The sequence below is a fragment of the Lissotriton helveticus genome, chromosome 1_1, assembly GCF_964261635.1.
Source record: "Lissotriton helveticus chromosome 1_1, aLisHel1.1, whole genome shotgun sequence".
NCBI lineage: Eukaryota > Metazoa > Chordata > Amphibia > Caudata > Salamandridae > Lissotriton > Lissotriton helveticus.
The window spans coordinates 1,917,802,149-1,917,816,623 of NC_136057.1; positions in this window are offsets into that span (position 1 = coordinate 1,917,802,149).

Consider the following 14,475-nt stretch of genomic DNA (forward strand, 5'->3'; position numbering starts at 1 on the left):
GTGGGGTGCGGGCTCTGAGCACCGGGCCCGGCAGACCCCCAAGGATTACTGGAGTGGAGTGGTCTGGGGCAAAATGGAGGCAGTGTCGCCCCACAGAGGTTCATGAGTTCTGGTAGAAACGCTTGGGGCCGCATGGAGAGGAGACTGGCACAGGCCGCCGTGGGAGAGCCCCATCTGGATATCTTGCGCTGACAGCGATCGGTCCAAGGCACCAGGGGTGCCTGCGAGGTGCCCACTGATGTTGCTGTTGGGTGGAAGAGGTTGTATAATGGAAGTGGCCTGAAAGGTGGGGTTGTGGTGCATTCTCCAGTTCGACGAGGGGGCACAGAGGAGAACATCAGTCAGGCAGGGCCACAGCGTAGTAGAGCTTCAGAGAGACACATCAGCAGCAGGTTGTGTGAAGGGAGACGACGGAGGTATATTGTGCTGTGGCATGCCCTCATCGGAATCAGCTGGGACTCACGGTCGGAGGGAGGTCTTTCTTCAAGGTATGAGTTCCTTGGACTGTTGTTCGCCTTCCCGGGAGCCGTGAAGTTTGTAAGGAGCGACATTGACTGACTGACTGGCCCTGTTCTAGTGGGTGGTCGATCTGTGACTCATCCCCCAGGTGTGGAACATAATGGAGCCCGGACAAGCGGGAAAGGGTGGCGAGAAGGCGGTGAGACCGGAGCAGGACAAACCCTTACCTTGGTCCTCCAAGGGGTCCAGGACCATCCAATCGAACAGGCTGGATCGATACATGTTCCCTAAAGGGTCCCTGGCGGAATCAAAAAAGTCCCCGTCGGGGGGTGAGGAGATCGCTGAACCGACATTGACAGACCTTATAGCGGCCATCGGTGAGGTTCAGGCGGCCCTTGGCCAGATGATGGAAGCCCTTGATTCCAAACTGGACACATTCACGATCGAGATGGGGCTGATATGGGTGGACCTCTCAAAGTCTAACGAGAAGGTAAAGACACTGGAGCTCAAGACGGCCAGCCTGATAGATGATGTGAGCCAGTTGCAGCAAGAGGTGCTGGACTGCAAGTCTTCGAGGGTCCTCACGGATCGCAAGTTGGACGATTATGAAGGTAGGGCCCGACGTAATAATGTCTGAATTCTTGGGGTGCCCGAGAAAGCAGAAGGCCAGACACCGGACCTGCTTGTCGAAGACATTGTCATCAATCACCTCAAACCTAAAGGCCTCAGCAATGTTTTCACGATCGAGCGGGCGCACAGAGTCCCTGGGGCCAGGCCAAAGCCGGGGGTGCCCCCCGCCCTATGATTGCAAGGGTCCTGAATTTTCGCGATAGGGATGTGATTTTACAGGCGGCATGAACTGGGCCCCCTTTGAAGTTTGAAAATGCAACTCTCTCCTTCTTCCCAGACTTTACTCAAATGGTACAAAAGCAGCATCAGGGCTTCTTATCGGTGAAGAAAAAATTGAGGGACAAGGGTCTAAAATATGCCAGGATGTTTCCGGCCCGGTTCCGGGTGGAGCTCAATGGGAAGGCCTGGTTCTTTGATCCTGAGGTGGCAGCGGACTGGCTGGAGAGTACACATGCACCTGAGACGGAGACCCAAGACCGAGGTGAAGGTTAATTTTTTGGATGTTCTGGCAATTTTCGGGAGATACTCTGGATTCGCCATTAACTGGGCAAAATCAGTGCTTTTCATCCTCAGCGGGGATCCCCACGTACTCTCGGAGTCCTGACCACTACAGATCGAGCCAGTAGGATTTCGCTACCTGGGCATATATGTGACTATGGACCCAAAATTGAGATATGATAACAACTTGGGGCCCCCACTGGCCAGATTCCGCAGAGATGTGGCGAGATGGAGATTGTTGCCGCTCTCCCTTCTAGGTAGAACTGTACTGTTCAAAATGATGGCCCTTCCCCGCTTCCTATATGCGCTTCAGAACTCAATGGACCCGGTACCCCCCTCATATTTTAAGGAAATAGAGTCCCTCCAAAGGCATCTTCTTTGGGAGGGCAGGTCGCGTATTGCCTTGTCTAAGCTTACTCTTCCCTGGTATGACGGGGGAATTGGTTTGCCAGACCTCCGGAAGTATTACTGGGCTTCTCAACTTGCAGCAATTAACCATGCTGTGTATGGGTCCCCATTGGACCCTGGATTTGCGATGGACCGCAGTCGGATACCGGGGGGAGATATTACAAGAGCCTTGTACGCCAGAAACGGTCAGTTCCCCCTTGTTGGGCCTCCAGCGCATGCTGTACAAGTGTGCCACTCGGAACCTTCAGTGGGAAGAGAGGCTAACCTTGGCGACCCCGTTGTGGAACTCAGAGAGATTGGGTAGTCTGTGGAAAACAATGGGCTTTGATAAATGGGACCTCATTGAGATCTCACAGATTAAGGATGTCTGGGGGAAAGATGGGATCCTTACATTTGACGCCCTAAAGGAAAAATATCATCTGCAGGAGAGTGAGCGCTACCGATACAATCAGGTCAGACATGCCCTGTCAGCAAATGTCCCCAGAGGAACCACGCTTCCGGAGGCCTCCCCTTTGGAGGACCATGTACTGGATGGCCATCTCCCAGAAAAAACTATTTCACTGATTTACAAAAAATGAATAAATCATATGGGGGATCCATTAGCGACTCTTAGGGAGCAGTGGAGTGCGGACGGCCCAGTGTTAGATGATGAGGACTGGACGGAGGCAGTTTCCTCCCCGAAAGTAGTAGCAGTTCCCATGAGACTTAGGCTGGTCCAGTTAAAGATCCTACATCGAGCATGCACCACGGGCCCATGTTGATACGGATGGGTCTGGGGAATGTCGGAGAGGCCAGAACATTTATGTATTTACTGTGGCATTGCCCTGAAATACAGGACTATTGGGGTCAAATTCACGAGAGGATCTGAGATGTTATGGGGGTGGAGTTGGCATTGGAGACCCGTAGATGAGCCCTGAATGTCTGGGAACCCACGGACCTGAATGCGTCTGGGAAGTTGTGGGTGACCCTGTCATGCATGGTTTATTTTATTTTATTTTACAGATTTGTAGAGCGCATGGCTGCCCTTGAGCGTCCCAGCGCTAGTGGTAGATCAGAGGAGATTGAGAGGGAGATGGAATTTAGGGAAACAACCAAGTCTTGAGTGCCTTACGAAATGGAAGAAGGTTGGGCTGGGCTCGAATGTCTGGGGGATTGCTAAACGTAATATTGCTCAGTTGTGGGGTGCTAGTCAGGTGCCTCAGATTGGGAAATGGATGGAAGATCTGGACTGGTGCATGTTTAGGGAAAGGTCTGTATATGTTGCCAGGGGCTGCCCCGGGAAATGGGGGAAGGTCTGGGGGGCCTGGAATGGATTCATAGGGGATATTTGCACACCTCCAGAGGTTAGAGAAGAAGTAGTAGCAATGGAGCCTCAGTGATTCCTGATTTCTATACGGTTAATGATTCTGAAAAGTAAACATGTATAATTGATTAATGTGAAAGTCAAGAATGTCACCTGATGCCTTTTTTCTTTTTCTTTGTGGAATATGTTAATAAAAAGATGTATAAAAAATATATTGAATATTTTTTTATTAATATTAAGTTAATATGTATATGTATTAAATAATGCATGTTTTTTAACGTACATTAATTATTTATTAATTTTAAGGTTACTTAAGTATTTTTAAGTATGTTTTAGTTAATTATATTTATTATTACATTATTTTTACATTACGTTTAAGACATTTAAAAAATGTGATATTTTGACTAACTATATTATTTACAACAATATTTTGCATTCAAGATTTCTGTACATACCTGTTTGTCGATAGGAATTCGATATTCTGGCATTCAATATTTTTTCCACAATATTTTGGCAGGTCAATATTACCCCACTTGCGCCCACCCATGTAACATCACAACAAATGTGCGATTGTATGTCCCCACCAATTCTCAACTACCATTGAAAAAAATACATTTTTATACTCCCACCCTATCTCACTTAGACACTCACACATCCACTTACAGACCAACTCTAACACTCACCCACCAACTCACAGATCCACTCAGATACTCCTGCACCCACCCAGAGACTTATGCACCCACTCCCAGACCTACTCAGTCAACTGACGCCATTCAGGACCAGATGTGGTATAAACTACACTGCTTTAGGGTAAAATTTAAAGAATCTGGGACCAAGAGCTGCATGAGGCTGAGGAGCGGGGCAGATAGAGAGGAAGAAAGTTAAAGGAATACATTAAGATAGCGTGATTATAACGTAGTACCCCCTACCCACTTTTACCCCACAATCTGGCCAAATAAAATCAGCCCACCCACCCAACAAGCCCACAAACTCAAACCAGTGAATTATTATTATTATTTTTTTTAAGTTTTATATAGCGCTAGCTTAACCCGTAAGTATCAGAGCGCTTTACATACACACAGTAAACAGCAGAATGACATTACATTACATAGTAGGCCGACAGTAAGGAAGTAAACCATAGAAACAAAAAAAATAGAGCATGGGCAAAAAAGATGCAGTGCAGCTGAGGAGGAGAGAACAATAAAAGAAAAGGCGACAGCGATATAGTCTGGTCACCCACTATCCATGAATGTCCAGAGAGAGAGGAGACAACTCGGATAAAGAAGACTAGGTTAGTTGACGTTGGTCATGGAAGTATTTGTTTAGGAGATGGAGTTTCAGGTCCCTTTTGAAAACAGGAAAAGGAGGGGTTGCATCTGAGGACTCCAGGGAGAGCGTTCCATATCCTGGGAGCGTTGCCAGAGAATGATCGGTATTGGGTGGTTTTCTTTTTCAATTTCAGAGGAATGAGAAGGAGTGAGTTGGAGCTTCTTAGTGTTCTAGAATGACCTGCTCTACTCAGTTTATTATTTAAGTAGTTGGGGTCACGAGAATAAAGGGTTTTGTGTGTGATGCAAGCCAATTTATAGATACATCTCCCTTCCATGGGAAATATAAATGTAAATGTATTGCGACTTATATAGCGCACGTATCACCCGAAGGCATCAAGGCGCTTGCCTTGGGAACCCGTCCTGATTTTTCCCTGTGAGATAACCCCTACTGGGTATCCCCAGGGTGAAAGCCAGGCATCCCACAGCGGGTGGGCCGCCGTAGTGGAGATTAAGCAACTATTGCCCAGAGTTGCAGCGTGGGACCCCATGATTAGAATAGGCACCGAGGCGAGAATTATCGAGTCCGTGGACATTTTGGGCTCAGGACCCTGCCGCATCGGGAATTGAACCCTGGTCCCGGGCCAGACCTCTGCATCAGGGTCTGCCGCTCTAATCAGTGAGCCACACTCCTCCTTGGATTGGATTGGGAAGCCAATTGAGGCAGTTGAGAGCAGGAGTAATGTGTTCAAATCTTTTAACTCCTGATACAAGTTCAGCGGACATGTTCAGCACTGCTCTTAGAGGGGCTAGGTGCGCTTTCGGAGTCCCTGTAAGGATGGCATTCCTGTAGTCGATTTTAGAGAGAACTAGGGATAGGACTACTGTCTTGAGGTCATCGTGGGGAAAAACTCTCGCGCAATCACGCAGCAAGTTCCAAAATGGCGCAGCACACGCAAACCGGGAAAAAAACAACTCGGCGAACACAGAATCACTGTAAGACAACGCCGCACAAGCAATATTGTATTTTTCAAGCGCGACCAAGCAAAAAAATCCACCAGCTTGCGAATTTACGGATTTTTTGGCAAAGTCGCGGGATTAGCGGACGGCGAAATTGCCAAAAATCCGCAAATTCCGTGAGCGGAATGGATTTTTCGCCAGTGCTCTTTGCTCTCACCGGGGAGCCACCGGTGATCTCGCAGTCGTGCCCCATACAGATTGAGCCCCTTGGGTTTAAGTACCTAGGTATATACGTCACACTTGACCTGAAGTTGTGCTATGCAAATAATCTGGGTCCCCCTTTGAACCTGTTTAAAAAAGACGTGGAGCGCTGGAGGGCTCTTCCGTTATCCTTGTTGGACAGGGCGGTGCTATGTAAGATGCTGGCGCTTCCCCGATTTTTATATGCACTTATAAACTTACCAATATCCTATTTCAAGGAAATAGAAGCCCTTCACAGGAAGCTCCTCTGGGACGGAAGACCCCGAATAGCATTCACCAAGCTCACCCTCCCATGGTACAGTGGTGGGATTGGACTGCTGGACCTAAGAAAGTACTATTGGGCCTCCCAGCTTGCTGCGGTGAATCACGTTGTGTATGGGCCACCAGGGGACCCGGGATATGCCATAGATCGGGGTCAGGCACCGGGGGGAGACATTACCAGGGTGCTCTATCCCAAACCTAAGCGGTTCTCGTTGTCGGGCCCGACGGCGCACGCAGTTCATGCGTGGCACGCTGCTAATAGATATCTGGCCTGGGAGGGGAAGTTAATCTTAGCCACCCCCCTGTGGAACTCAGAGAGACAATGGAGCTTGTGGAAATCTAAGGGATTTGATAAGTGGGATCTCATTGGGATCACTCAGATCAGAGATGTGTGGGGAGGGTACAAAATGCATACATTTGACTCTCTCAAACAGCAATATAGCCTACATTACAGTGAGTATTTTCGATACCTCCAGGTTCGGCATGCTCTCCTCACCCAAGTGCCTAAAGATGTCGCGCTTCCGGAAGCCTCTCCCCTTGAGTATCGAATTCTGTATGGGCATCCCCCTCTTTAATATATAAAAAACGTATTAAAAATATGGAGGACCCGCTAGGGCTTATTAGAACGCAGTGGAGTGCAGACGGACTAGAGCTAGACGACGAAGACTGGACAGAGGCGGTTTCCTCCCCGGGGTGGTAGCGATCCAGATGAGAATGCGACTTGTGCAGTTAAAGATCTTGCACAGGTCGTATGTTACTGGGCCTCGATTGGTATGTATGGGGCGAGTGGAGAGTGGAGAGTGTCGAAGGGGGTGTGGAGAGCTTGGTACCTTCATGCATATTATTTGGCACTGTGAGGCAGTACAGGTGTAGTGGTCGAGGATACATGACAAGATAAGAGAGGCTTTGGGAGAAGAGATAAGACCTGAGGCCCGGAGGTGCATACTGAATGTGTGGGAACCCACAGATCTGAATGTGTATCGTAAGCAATGGGTTACGCTGGCGTGTATGGTGGCTAAACGAAATATTGCTCAGATGTGGGGGGCCTGCCAACCACCTCGGGTTTCCAAATGGGTCGAAGACTTGGACTGGTGCATGTTCAGAGAGAAGTCTGTATACGTGGCCAGGGGCTGTCCGGAGAAATGGGGTAAGGTCTGGGGGGCTTGGAATGTACACCGAGGAGAGATTTGAATGCCCCCGGTGAGACGAATGTTAGCAGAGCCGCAGGAATCTCCATGACCCTATGAATCGTTAATCCTTTTTGTAATTCTGTAAGCGCGATGTATGAACCAATCTGAAGAGAAACTCTCAGTGCACCTGATGTTGCATTTCCTTTTCTGTTATTTTGTTAAAAAAAAAATAATGACTGCTTGTCACTATTCAAAACACATCCTCACTCAAACACTGCAGTGCAATTGTCTCGAACAGGCTATTAAGATAGCCACTGTAAAGGTCTTCTTTCTGTTTTTGAATAAAAGTACTAGCTAGATTAAAAACTCTAAGAGGATCTTATGAGTTGTGAGAACGGATATCATTGCAAGATGGCCACCAGAAGTGAGCAGCGTGGAAAGTCCTATTTTTATTTCCAGGCCATGTGGAGCAGCAAGTATAGAGGTAGGGAGTGTCTTCACACAACAACAGCAGGGCGACAAAATGTATACCCGACCTCACCCACGGTGTGCAGGACAGAACAAAATGGACGTCATGGGTAAACTCTACACCCCCCGTGGTGCTCCAAAGGAAAAGTCAACGTCACGAAAAGGAGAGGTGCACCAGGTCCACGTTACATCATGCGGAGACTGTCATCCTGCAGACGGGTCAGAACCAAGAATGTTTTCACCAAAATCACTCTGTTAAGGCACCCAGACCTCACCTTCAGTGCCCCCTCCCCGAGTAAGGCAGAACGCAGAAAACAGCAGGGGAGGAGCCACAGGGGTCCCTGGGCATCACAAACTAGGAGCAGAGCAAGAGAGAGAGAATCACCCCGAGTGAAATATCCAAAGGCCACTGGATCCTGTTAGGCCTTCGGCATGAAAGCCCAGGGAACAGACAGGCACCTGGCCCCTCCACTCACTCAAATCGGCAGGTGCTCGGGGCTCAAGGGGTCGACTGTCTCAGGACCGCTGTGGATCGTCACGCTGGAATCTGCAGCAGCTTTGTCCCGGCAGACCCCCTGGACCCTAGTCATGTCAAATCAAGGCATAGCGCAGAATGACCGGGGCAGTATCCCACCCTTGGGCTAACTCAGGCAGAACAGGGTTGAGAGCATCCCACACTCACCCTGGCAGGATCGGACCGAAGGCCCCGACCAAGAGTGGGAGCGGCAGAACGATCAACCCGCCTGCTTCACTCCCAGGAAATACAGATGCTCCAACAAGCGGGGACACCAATGAAGCCTCGGGAAGCCCCAGGGTAGCGGCCCCCCGGCCAATCCAGCCTTTCAGGACTTAACAGAGGGGGTGTTATTCTTACGCCAAGGCTCCCCTAACTAAGGCCTCCCTGGAGCACGGAAGCAAGGGAAGACCACAGAGGAACTCAGCGAGTCGTGAAGCAAAAGGCTCACCCACCAGATCCTGGATCACGGGGCAACGAAGTCCGTCAAGCAAAGAGGTTTAAGGCGGCAGGAGGAAAGAGCAGCTTCCAGAGCGCTCAAAGTCAACAGGAGTTGTTGAGAAATTTAAGGAAAGTCTCATTTGTGTATATGGGATTGTGGCTAATCCATAAAATGTTTGCAATTAATAGCAAATGCACACGCCAAGACGAATGCCATGATTGGCTGTCAGCAACTTGAGTAGAGCTGCGGATGCCATTTTACCTCATAGTAAAAGTAGAAAGTGGCATAAGGGGTTAGATTGTATTTGTCCTGACCCCATGAGAGGAATTTAGGGGTGTTTGAGGCACCCCTTATGAGTATAATGGTGAACAGTCACAATATTGAAAAAAATATATCGAATTGACAGAATATCGAGTTTTTTTATATAGAATGGACAGAATATCAAATTGCCAAAATATAGTGGTGCAGAATATCGAAATTCAGGTAAAAAATATCGATTTCCATAATATAGAAGTTAGTAATATCGACAGTCATAATATAGTTGTTAAAGAAAACATAAATTTTTTTATAGTGTTTCAAGTGATAGTATATGTGTTAAAAGTAAATACTTTTTTGTAATATATGTTTGAATTTTTTTAAAGTAACTAATTTTATGTTATACCATTTTTGCGTATTTAATTGCGTAGCGGGTCGTGGGTTTATAGGGGAATAGGGTGGGAAGTAACTTAATTGTTATTAAGTAATTATTTATTATTATTTATTGGTATTGATAATTAATTTATTGTTAATTAATTATTAATGATTAATTATTTTATAGTAATTGGCAAATATTTTGTATTAATTGGTTATTAATTGTTATTAATTGATAAACTGATAATTATATTAATTGTATTAGTTTATTATTCGTAGCGGATTGTGGGTTTATTGGGGAATTGGGTGGGAAGTAAATTAATTGTAATTAAGTAATTATTGAAATTATTTTTGTGTATTGATAATTAATTTGCTGTTTATTAATTATTAACTGGTAACAGATGTTATTACTTAATAATTGTTGTTATTGAAAAGTAATTGGTTGTTAATTAATTATTAATAGGTAAAGAATTTTTTATAAATAATATTTATTGGTATTTATAATTAATTATTACATGTTTTGTAATTGGTAAATAACTTTAATAAATATTTTACTGGTATTGATAATTAATTTATTTTTATTTAAATATTAAATCATTACTTTTCCTAGTGTTGCACTCACTGTAGTGGGAATAATGATTTTTACCCCTACGCTATCCAACCCTTTCCCTACTGTTACACTCACTGGAGTGGGAATAGTAATGTTTACCACTACGCTATCCAACGCTTTTCCTACTGTTGCACTCACTGGAGTGGGAATAGTAATTTTTACCCCTACGCTATCCAACACTTTCCCTACTGTTGCACTCACTGGGGAGGGAATAGTACTTTTTACCCCTACGCTATCCAACACTTTTCCTACTGTTGCAGTACTGGAGTAGGAATAGTCATTTTTACACTCCCGCTATCCAACACTTTCCCTTTTGTTGCATTCACTGGAGTGGCAATACTAATGATACCCCTACACTATACTACGTTTTCCCTACTGTTGCTCTCTCTGGAGTGGGAATAGCAATTTTTACCCCTATGCTTTCCAACGCTTTCCCTACTGTTGCACTCACTGGAGTAGGAATAATAATTTGTACCCTCGCACTATCCAACGGTTTTCCTACTGTTGCACTGACTGGAGTGGGAATAGTAATTTTTACCCTCCTGCTATCCAACGCTTTCCCTACTGTTGCACTCACTGGAGTGGGAATAGTAATGTTTACCCTATCGCTATCCAGCGCTTTCCCTACTGTTGCACTCACTGGAGTTGGAATAGTACGTTTTACCCTCCCGCGGTCCTACGCTTAAAATATTGAATATTTTTTTATTATTATTAAGTTAATATGTATATGTATTAAAAAATAAAAATGCATGTTTTTTAACTTACCATAATTGTTTATTAATTTTAAGGTTACTTAAGTATTTTTAAGTATGTTTTAGTTAATTATATTTATTATTACATTACTTTTACATTACTTTTAAGACATTTAAAAAAAATTGATAATTTGACTAACTATATTATTTACAACAATATTTTGGATTCAATATTTTTGTACTTACATGTTTGTAGATAGGAATTCGATATTCTGGCATTCTATATTTGTTCCACAATATTTTGGCAGGTCAATATTTTGTTCCTCGATATTCTGTCAGTGATCCAAGTATAATATGTTAAAAAAAGTTTACCCCACTTGCGCACACCCATGTAACATCACAACAAATTTGTGATTGTATGTCGCCACCAATTCTCAACTACCATTATAAAAAATAACTTTTTATACTCCCACCCCTCACTTAAACACTCACACATCCACTTACAGACCCACTCTAACACTCACCCACCAACTCACAGAACCACTCAGATACTCATGCACCCACTCAGAGACATATGCACCCACTCCCAGACCCACCCAGTCAACCGACGACATTCAGGACCAGATGTGGTATAAACTGCACTGCTTTAGGGTAAAATATAAAGAATCTGGGGCCAAGAGCTGCATGAGTCTGAGGAGCGGGCAGATAGAGAGGAAGAAAGTCGAAGGAATACATTAAGGTAGCGTGATTACAACGTAGTACTCCCTACCCACTTTTACCCCACAATCACGCCAAATAAAATCAGCCCACCCACCCAACAAGCCCATAAACTCAAACCAATGAATCATATAGGATCTCATCCCCAAGGTTTATTGAGCCAGAAGTGGCAACAACAGGGCAAGCCTAACAAGTTCAGACTACAGGTTCAGTGAATCAGGGTAGTATAGTCGGAGATCCCTGGTGTCAGCATGGCCAATGTGAAAGCAAGCAGGAACCTAGCAACATCAAGAACTCTTCACATGAACCCAGGTAGGTCAGGCATATTTAGTAATTGTTGCTGAGTTTACTTTGGCTGAAGCCAGAGGAGAAGGATGGGGGAGGAGGCTGGGGGAGGCCCTCTGCCAGTGGCAACCCTCTACCGAACGTGGCGGCTGCCTTCGGGCCAATGAAGAGAGGGGTTTTGCCAGAGTGGTGAATACTGAGCTTGGCAGGATACAGCAAGGAGTACTTGCCAGCTGTTTTCTTAAGGGTGCGTTTCACCGGAATAAAATCCCGCCTGGTGTCCTCCTGGACCATGATGATGAAGTCCAGGAAAAAAAGAGATCTCTCTGCCCAGTAACTGCAGTGGTCTGTGCTCCATGCAAAGATGAAGCCGTGTCCCTGTCATGATAATTTAGGAGCCTAGCTATTATCGGGCAGGCAGAGGTCCCCCGAGAAGTTCTGCGCCCTCTCAATGATAACCATGCTTCACCAAAATCCTCCCTGCGTCCCTTAGCGGTTGACTTAGGAACACTCAGAATGCAGAAATTGTTGCGACAAGAGCATGACTCTAAATCTTCATTCTTGTTCCGAAGAACATTGTGGGCTTTCTGCATCTAGAGTAGGCGTTCACCCATCGAAGAGTGTAAGTCCTTAACCTGCGAGGTATGGTGTTCCAGTTGGTCCAGTCTCTCATGTCTATCTACCTTTTACTTCAGATGATCAAATCAGTCTGCCAGTAAGTCTATTTTGGAGTGAATACTATGGAAGCTTTGTTTGAGGTCCAGAAACATGGAGCGAATATCCGGCTCCGGATACGAGCCCCCTTCATCCTGGAAGCTCCTCATAGACTCCTCCCAAGAAGGATCCATCATGCGTGTTATCGTGCATGGCTGAAAAGGGACAGAGATTGTCTATTATCAATTTTATCCATGACACCAGCGATTTTAGTACCCACTCCAACATAGACAAAGGAAGTATTAGGCAAGGCAGATACAATCAGCTAGACCCCCATCAGAGGAGGAAGTCACTGGGATCTGAGAGAGAAAGGTGGGTAACCAACTCTCCGTAAATGCGCCCCAGGCTGCAAGCACAGGCCAAGGGGGTGCAGAAAGCCCCATCTGCCTACGCAATGATACACATCAGGCCAACTCACTCTCACTGGGGTCAAACATCCATGGTGGCCTGAGAGAAGCCAGAGGCCTACATGAAGTGTCCAGCATCAACACAGAGGCTGTGAGAGAGGTAGGCGAGCACACTGAAACCCCAAGAACCGTAAATAATCTAGAAGGGGCCGAGCGCCCCACGCAGTACAACTCAAGTAGCCCAACTGAGTGCCCTACAAAAATCAGGCCCAACCACAATCACAGCCAAAGTCCTGGGCCGCCAGCCCCAGCAGCACAGGAGGCATCTGGGTTCAGCCGTGGTAGGAAGCAGTAGGTGGGAGGAGGGCTTCAAAACTCATTTAGGCTCAATTGTGACCCAGGGGGGGATATGCTCAAGCAACACAAAGCCTCACTCCATTCCCCACAGATCACATCCCGGGGCAGTTCAGAGGCCAGTGGGGAGTCATTCACTGGTGAAGGTGTACCATCTCTGTAGAGGAAACACCAGCAGGCCCACCACTCAAGGGCATCCATGGAGCGGAGTTCAGAGCCGGGCTTCTCCTTCCTGCACCAGGCATCCTAGCAGCAGTCGCAGTCTGCAAGGATGGAGTCCAGGACTCCACGTGGCAGGGGCGGCATTTCGGTCACTCAGGTTGCAGGAAGACCAACGAAAAGCAGGCACACAAGGGTGTCAGGTATGGGTAGCAATTATATATTTGCCCCGATGTCGAATCCGGCCACGAATGTATGTCAGATGTCCGGTCTGATAGGCAGAGCCTCCTCACAGAGAAGCCATCATGTGGCCATGCAAGCGGGGGCGTGGCTAGCCATCTAAGATGGCGGTGGTGTTTTAGCGGAGCTCCGGACCCTTCCCCGGGGAACTGTTAATTACTCGCGGCGAACCTGGCTGAGGACCAACGGGAAGTGCAGGAGACACCGGTCTGAGGCCTCCACAGCAGCGGAATGACTTCAGTGAGGCCCTGAACAGCCCAGATGTGGACATCGCGGATCGGGGCCTGCTCGACGCCAGACGACATAGGAGGCCGGGGCCTGACGTGACCTGTGGGGTGCAGGGCCGTGCGGACAGTGGTTCGGACCCCTCCTGCGAGCCTGCAACCCTTGTGCCCCCCGTGCTCTTCGCCTTGCGCCTACCGTTGATGATATCAGTGCCCTGATTGGGGCTTCCTACTGGGGCACCCGGACCTGTGCTGCCTGGCTGTGAGGGGGCCTGCTGGCCTGCGGCATGTGGGCGGAAGTGGAGGGCTGCGGAACGGTGCTGAGGACTGCTGTGGGTGCTGAGAGACCGCGGCCCTCCGTGGGGGGCGGCAGGAGGAGGGGGCCCCCCCAGCTTCTGCTTTCTTGAGCGAGACCGAAAAGCAGCGTCTGTGATGCAGGAACATTGAAGAGGTGAGAGGTGCACACACAGTGGGCCTATGCGATCGTCGTGCCCTGCATGCGGCCCACATCACTGGATCTGCTGGGGGACGCCTTGCTTGACTGTGCGATGGGCGGGGCCACACTAGACCTTGGAAAAGAGCTGCACCAGAGATTGAGTGGTGCTGGAGGAGGGGAGACTGCAACGGTCTGCAGGGGTGCAAGGTCACGGCTCATTAAGCCCCCAAGTATGGCCCTACGATCCACGACTTCCCCATAGGACGAACACACCGGGGAGCACAACTGAAGTTCTTTATATAGAAATAGATCATCAGCGGGCCCGCACTGCATATTGACTGTGTTGTGACTTACCGCCATTAGATCCATCGGGCGACTTGACCGGGTACAACACGACTTGGCCCCGCCTGGCGGGTGATCTTCCTTCCTTCTTTCCCCCCCCTGCTGAGACATCATTGGGGAGTG